The sequence below is a fragment of the Tenrec ecaudatus genome, chromosome 8 (assembly GCF_050624435.1).
Source record: "Tenrec ecaudatus isolate mTenEca1 chromosome 8, mTenEca1.hap1, whole genome shotgun sequence".
Taxonomy (NCBI): domain Eukaryota; kingdom Metazoa; phylum Chordata; class Mammalia; order Afrosoricida; family Tenrecidae; genus Tenrec; species Tenrec ecaudatus.
In genome coordinates this window covers 105,960,732-105,967,223 of record NC_134537.1, presented here as the reverse complement: position 1 = coordinate 105,967,223, position 6,492 = coordinate 105,960,732, and positions in this window count along the sequence as shown.

The window sequence follows — 6,492 nt, the reverse complement described above, 5'->3', positions numbered from 1 at the left end:
AATTAAATAGTTTAGCTAACTAATAAAATGTGTCTGTCTTGTGCTCTGGTGGTGCCGTGAGTGTAATGTAAGACGACTTGGTAACAGTTCTACTCTGTCCTGGAGGGTCATTATGAGCCAGAATGCATTCAAAGGCAGTGAGTTTGATTTTTTTTTTTTTTTTGGTATAGGGGAATAAACTGCTAAGAGAAACTCGTAATTTTAGATAGAAAACCGGGGGAGTAGTGAATTTACATTAATGGAGGAAGAACCACTCAGAAAAAGCAGATCTGAATGGTTATGCAATTAAGAGAATGCAAACAATGTCACTGAATTGTCTATAAAGAAGCTAATGAATAGGTGTATGTTTCACTGTATATAGTCTTAAAAATAAAACCATAATTAAATTACATTCACACATATACAAAAAACAAAAAGTGAAATCCAAATGAAAATAATTGTATGTGTATTTTTTTAATTTGGTAGAATAAAGATAAAGACCCCAAGCATAATGTCACCCTGGTGATTTCTAGCAAGTATACTGCACATGGGTATCTACAGTCCCCGGGAAGTAACCTTGAAACAATCCTGTCTGCCAATCAGTCAGCAGCAGAACAGAGCTAAGAGGAATTAAATAGCTCACACGGTGAGGGAAGCAATCTTGTTAAGCTAGGTTTGTAAGTGACCCCAGACTGACATACCTCAAACTTGGGAAGTCTTTGGCTTTCACTGTGTGGAGACTGAAATCTAAAGAGCAGCTTGTCTCTTTGGTATAGTGATTGCAAAAAGTACAAGAAAAGCGAACTTTCAAAGTTAAGCTTTAAAGGGCCACCAAAAGTGATCCTTGCTGTTAGCAAAAGGCTGTGCTCTGACGGGCTGAGTGGCTGGAGCTGGAAGAGGGCATATGGTCTTCCAGAGGAAGCCTAAAGGGCTGGGATCGAAGTGAATATGCAGTTTATCAGAGCTGGGGAGCTTAGAAATATCAAGTAATAGGGAGACCTATGAAGTTTGTGAGTCTTGAGCCTATTATTTTGAAGAGGCTATTAATTGTGAAACAGGAAACCCTAAAGCACTTTTAGATGTGGAATAACAGCAAAACTATTCCTTACCCTCTATAAGAATAAACCTCTCTCTCTCTCTCTCTCTCTCTCTCTCTCTCTCTCTCTCTCTCTCTCTCTCTCTCTCTCTCTCTCTCTTGCTTGTGAGAGAAAGAACTTCAGATTATTTTCCTTGGAAAGGACTTGCTAATTCTATACAGTCCCTGATTGATGAGCATCGGACTTAGGACAACCTGTAGTTACAGCCAACCCCTTAATGGCTATTCCATTAAAAAAGTGAAGTGCTTACAGGGGGTTACACATTGAGCCCCTGAACATGAGATCAGCTGTTTAAAACTACCAACTGCTCTTTAGGAGAAAGATGGAGCTGCTTGTTCCCATAAAGACTTATAGGCTCAGAAACTCACAGGGACATTTTACCCTGTCCTACAGGGTGGCTAGGATCCACTCGCTGATAGAGAGTTCTGGAGTTTAACAGTGGTCCATAATGATAACTGGTAACTACAACGTACTTCAAATTACTATCATTATCATCGCTGTTGTTTGGTATCACTCAGTTAGTTCCAAATTATAGCAAACCTATGTCCAACAGAAAGAAACAATGCCCAGACCAACATCATCCTCATAATGATTTCTGTGCTTGAATCTGTTGTTGAAGCCAGGGTATCAATCAATCTCATTGAGTGGTCTTGCCTTTTCTTAAATGATACTCTACCAAGTAATAATTTACTTCTCAAGAGACAGGTCCTTCCTAAGAAGATGTCTAAAATATGTGACATGAAGTCTTGCCATCAGGGCATCGAAAGAACTTTCTGGTTCCACATCTCTCAAGATAGGCTAGTTCATTCTTCTGGCAATCCATGAGCTATTCAATAGCTTTAACCACTGACATAATTTAAAGCTATCACTTCATTGTCCAGAGAAATTGCTGTGCCATGCGTCAGGTGCATCTTAGTTCTCAACAGGACATCCCTTCTTCTTTAACGCTGTATAGAGGTCTTTTCCAGCAGATTTTCCCAACACAAGACATTGCTTTCCATGGCACAGTTCACAATCACAAGGAGTTGGAAACAACCCAAATTTCCATCAACAGACGAATGGATCAAAAAACTGTGGTGCATACATACAATGGAGTATCATGCATCCCTAAAAAAGCAGCGATGAATGCATGTAGCACATTGTCACAAGGGAAGAAGTGGAGGAAATCATGCTAAGTGAAGTAAGCCAAGCACAAAGGGAAAAGTACAACATGAGTTCACAAAGGTGGGCTTAAAAAAAACCCAAACAAAGAAAAAACAACCCCAAAACAGGGCCTTGGGGAAAAGGTACTATATACATACACCCCTGGGGTGAGGTCCAGCAATTATGGCAGGGGCCAAACCTAATCCAGGGACACATACGGCAGCCAACTAAATAAGAGGGGAAAAGGAAAAAAAAGAAAAAGACAAGGGTAGGGGATGGGAACAGGGCACTAACCCACCTAAGGGGAGGATACTGTTTATGTCTCCACAGGAGAGGAAGAGAGAAAACAGGCTTCAACACAACACGCCCAGACATGAATACAACATACTGACATGTACCAAGGAACCAATAGAGAGGTCTGCGGAGCTGGCCCCAATCCCAACTGTATGGACACTGCCTTCCCCCCTCACCAGAAGAATGAACTTCAGAGGACCCAGAACAAAACGATACCTAATGTGAATGGGGGGTGGGGGGCATGGAGTGGAGACTCAGTGCCCATCTGTAGACAATTGCACATACCCTCACAGAAGGGTCACAGGAAAGAGATGAGCCAGTCAGGTGCAGTATAGCACCAATGAAACACCCAATTTCCTCTGCTTCTTTGGTGCTTTCTTCCCCCCACTATCATGACCTCAATTCTACCTTACAAATCAGATTAGACCAGAACATGCACACTGCTACAGATAAGAGCCTGCAGCACAGAGAATCTGGGATAGATGAACCCCTCAGGGCCAACAGTGAGAGTAGAGCTACCAGGAGGATTAGGGGAGGTGGGGGAGAAAGGAGGAAATGATTACAGGATCAACCTAGAACCCCCCCCCCCAGGGGACGGATGATGGAAAAGTGGGTGAAGGGCAACAGAGAACGATGTAAGATATGAAAATAATAATATATAACATATCAAGACATCAGGCGGGAGGGCAGGAGGGGAAGGGAGGGGGAAAAATGGGGAGCTGATATCAGGGGCTCAAGTGGGAAGGCAGCATATGTGCAAATGTGCTTGACACACTAGATGGACGTATGGATTGGGATAAGAGATGTAAGAGACCCCAATAAAAGTACTTTTTAAAAAAACACATTGCTTTCGTGACTGCTACTTCCACGGGTAAGGGAGCCCTGGTGAAACACTGGGCTAAGCGATACCACCAGAGAAAAATGAGGCTTTCTACAACTGTGAAGATATATAACCTTGGAAATCAACAGTGACATTTCTACTCTGTATAATAGAGTGTCCCCGAGTCAGAATCAACTCAATGGCAGTGAGTTATTTTTATTTTTACACAATCATGGGTTGCGCCCAAAGAACGGGCTCAAACAGAAAACCTCTTGTGAGAATGGCCCAGGAACTGCCAGGGTTTCGTTGAGTTATTCACAGGGTCTCTTGGCATTGGAACGAACTTGTCGGCACTTAACAACAGCACAACCCATGGATGTTGATTGTGAATTCAAGTAAACTGAAATCTTTAAAAAATTTAATATTTACTTAGCATGCTTATTGAGTTTGGTTGTGAGGATGATTATTTTCTGTAAATTGAGGTGTAACCCATAATGAGAGTTGTAGGCTTTGATCTTCATCATTAAGTGCTTCAGTCTTTTAGCAAGCAAGCTGGGATTCTCTGCATAGTATTGCAAGTTGTTCATGACCCTTCTCCAAACCTCCGCCATGTGCTTCATATAGGCATGTTCTTGCATTATTTGCTCAGCATTCAGATTGAAAAAATATGAGAGGTAAAACATCGATTCACACCTTTCATGACTTTGTGATTATTATGTTAAAGATATTTTAGGCTACCTATAAGTTTTTCTTAAAAGTTTTTTTTTCATAGATAGGCATATTATATACGATTAGTCAAATACGTTACTAACAGGGTTCCACTTTAGACATGTATAGGTTTATTCCAACTGAAATCCATTTCCGCATGTCTCTGCAGTCGCTGGGTGGCTACAGATAAATACCTCCAGTAATACACTTGTCTGGTATTTTTATGGAATTTTCTACCAGAAATGCTCAATCAACACAGTGGCTTACAAGGAATCTTCTGAACTACATAAATTCAAGGTAAAGAGGTCAGCTCCTAATACTATAGAGGTTGTTTTTTGGAATTCTAAAGTTGTAATATTTATTATCTCCAAAGGCACAGCATGACCATAAAAACTTAATATGAAGATTTTTTTAATTGAAAACTACATTGGTGAGAAAAAGTCCAAGAAAACTTTACCAAGTAATTTTTTCCCTTTATCACAACACACTTTCTCCTAGGATCGCAAGGACTTCCCTGCAAGAATTTGCTTAGGAAGCATTACCCCATCTAGCCTATAACCATGAGCTTGTCCCTTCAGACTTCTTTTTCTTCCCCAAATTCAAGGAACAGTACGTGAAACTCTCAACGATGCTCCAAACTGCTATTTTAATGACATGTAAATCAAAGAGTGCAGAATATTGGGGGAAGGATAGGCGTGGTGGAAACACCATCTTCAAAAGTGTGTAGACATAAGTAGCCAATATATTGAGATTCGATAGCCTTGCCTTTTGATATTTGTATTTACAAAAGGTTTGTTTTTATGATTGTGTGGCAATGCTGTTGGACTGCAGTATTTATTGGTGCAGGGCAAGGGAAATATGGCTGTGCCCAAGCAGGGGCTCTGGGCCTTTAATCCTTTGTGAATAGTTCACATGATGTTGACAGGCTTGCAGATCTGGGTGGCAACAGAGGCTAGCAAGGTGTTTAAGATGGGGTGCTCGCATGTTACTATTGGTTAGGTTGGCACAATAAACCTACCTATCACACAATGCCCAACAGATCAGGAGACAGGGGAGGTGTGCAGCCATCCTGATCAGTGTGTTGGTATTCAGAGCACAGCATCTGACCTGAATTACACTGAGTTTGCCCAGTGACCTAAGAACAGACCTGGGCAATTTGAGGATGGTTCACAATGTTCTCTTTGAGAATCTGTTGTTATTGCTTAACACTTGGTGTCTATAAATCATAACAATGGCGTTCACTTTGCTACCGCTGTGTGAGTAAGGGTCCAGCTCCATCATAGATGAATTGAGCACCCAGATGACATTTGCTATCAGTGGATGTATGTGCTGCATACCTAGGCATCAGATCAGATGGCAGCGTTGGGGGTTGAGGCAGTCTGTCTGTATTCCCAGTGTAGACAGACAGGAATGTATATCAAAGTATGGTATTCCATTCAGGATACCACATTACATTTAGTTGTGTCGTCTCCTTCGGCAACTACTGATTTTGACAGCTTCTTGGACTTTCCTTCCCTTTGAGTGCCCAGAGAGTTGTGAGTAGTTTGGGTCAGGTGTTTTGTAGAATGCCTCCCCACTGGGCTGTCTAATGCTGTTCTCATATTAGACAGGGGCTATGGGTATTTGGGAAAAGAAGACAAAGTTAAAATGCCATTGTTCTCCTATGACCATATCAAGGGTATATTTCTTTCTTTTTTTTTCCTTTAAGCCACCCAAACTACTATTTAAATTTGAGGGATAACGAATCAGGAGAGATTTAAAAAAAATAAACATACTACACATATATTACACAGTCGAAGAAATGAAATCTTCAATGATACCCTCTACACCTCTCCATTTTTGTGCCCCCATCCCCTCTTCTTGTTCCCACCCCAGTCATTGCCCTCCTGTAGTCGTCAAAGTCTTGTCTATTGGTGTATAAACCAGATTCTTCTTCCTCGTTGTTTCTGGAAGTAACCACTAACTAATGGGGCTACGTCACAGAATTCTTTCCTCATCCACAGCTGTTATCTTAATACTTCACTCTTCATTTAGCATTACTCCCTTCTCTTTTTCACTTTCCCCAAATTCTCACTTCTCTTTTCGAAGTTTGCCTCCCAGATCAACTACACCTCAAATACCAGCTCAGCTTTTGTGGTATTCATACCTAAGACATATGGGAAGGTGCACAGTGGGCTAACGGGGCTGGCCATGGAGAAAGGCAAGGGTAAAGAGAGGTTGGAAAACACAGAGAAAAGTTTCACTATGACTGGAAGTGAGATTAAGAACAGGGTTCTCATTTTATTTCTAAAATTTTATTGCCTAGCTCAGATTTTCTCTCTTTGCTTTTCTCCCCTCTGCAAAGTTTTATTAAGTCTCAATAGGAGACTGGTACCATGTGACAAGCTCTCAGAAGTACAGTGCCGTGTTCTTAAGGAGCTTATGAGATGTTGGTACATTTAAAGACATCTG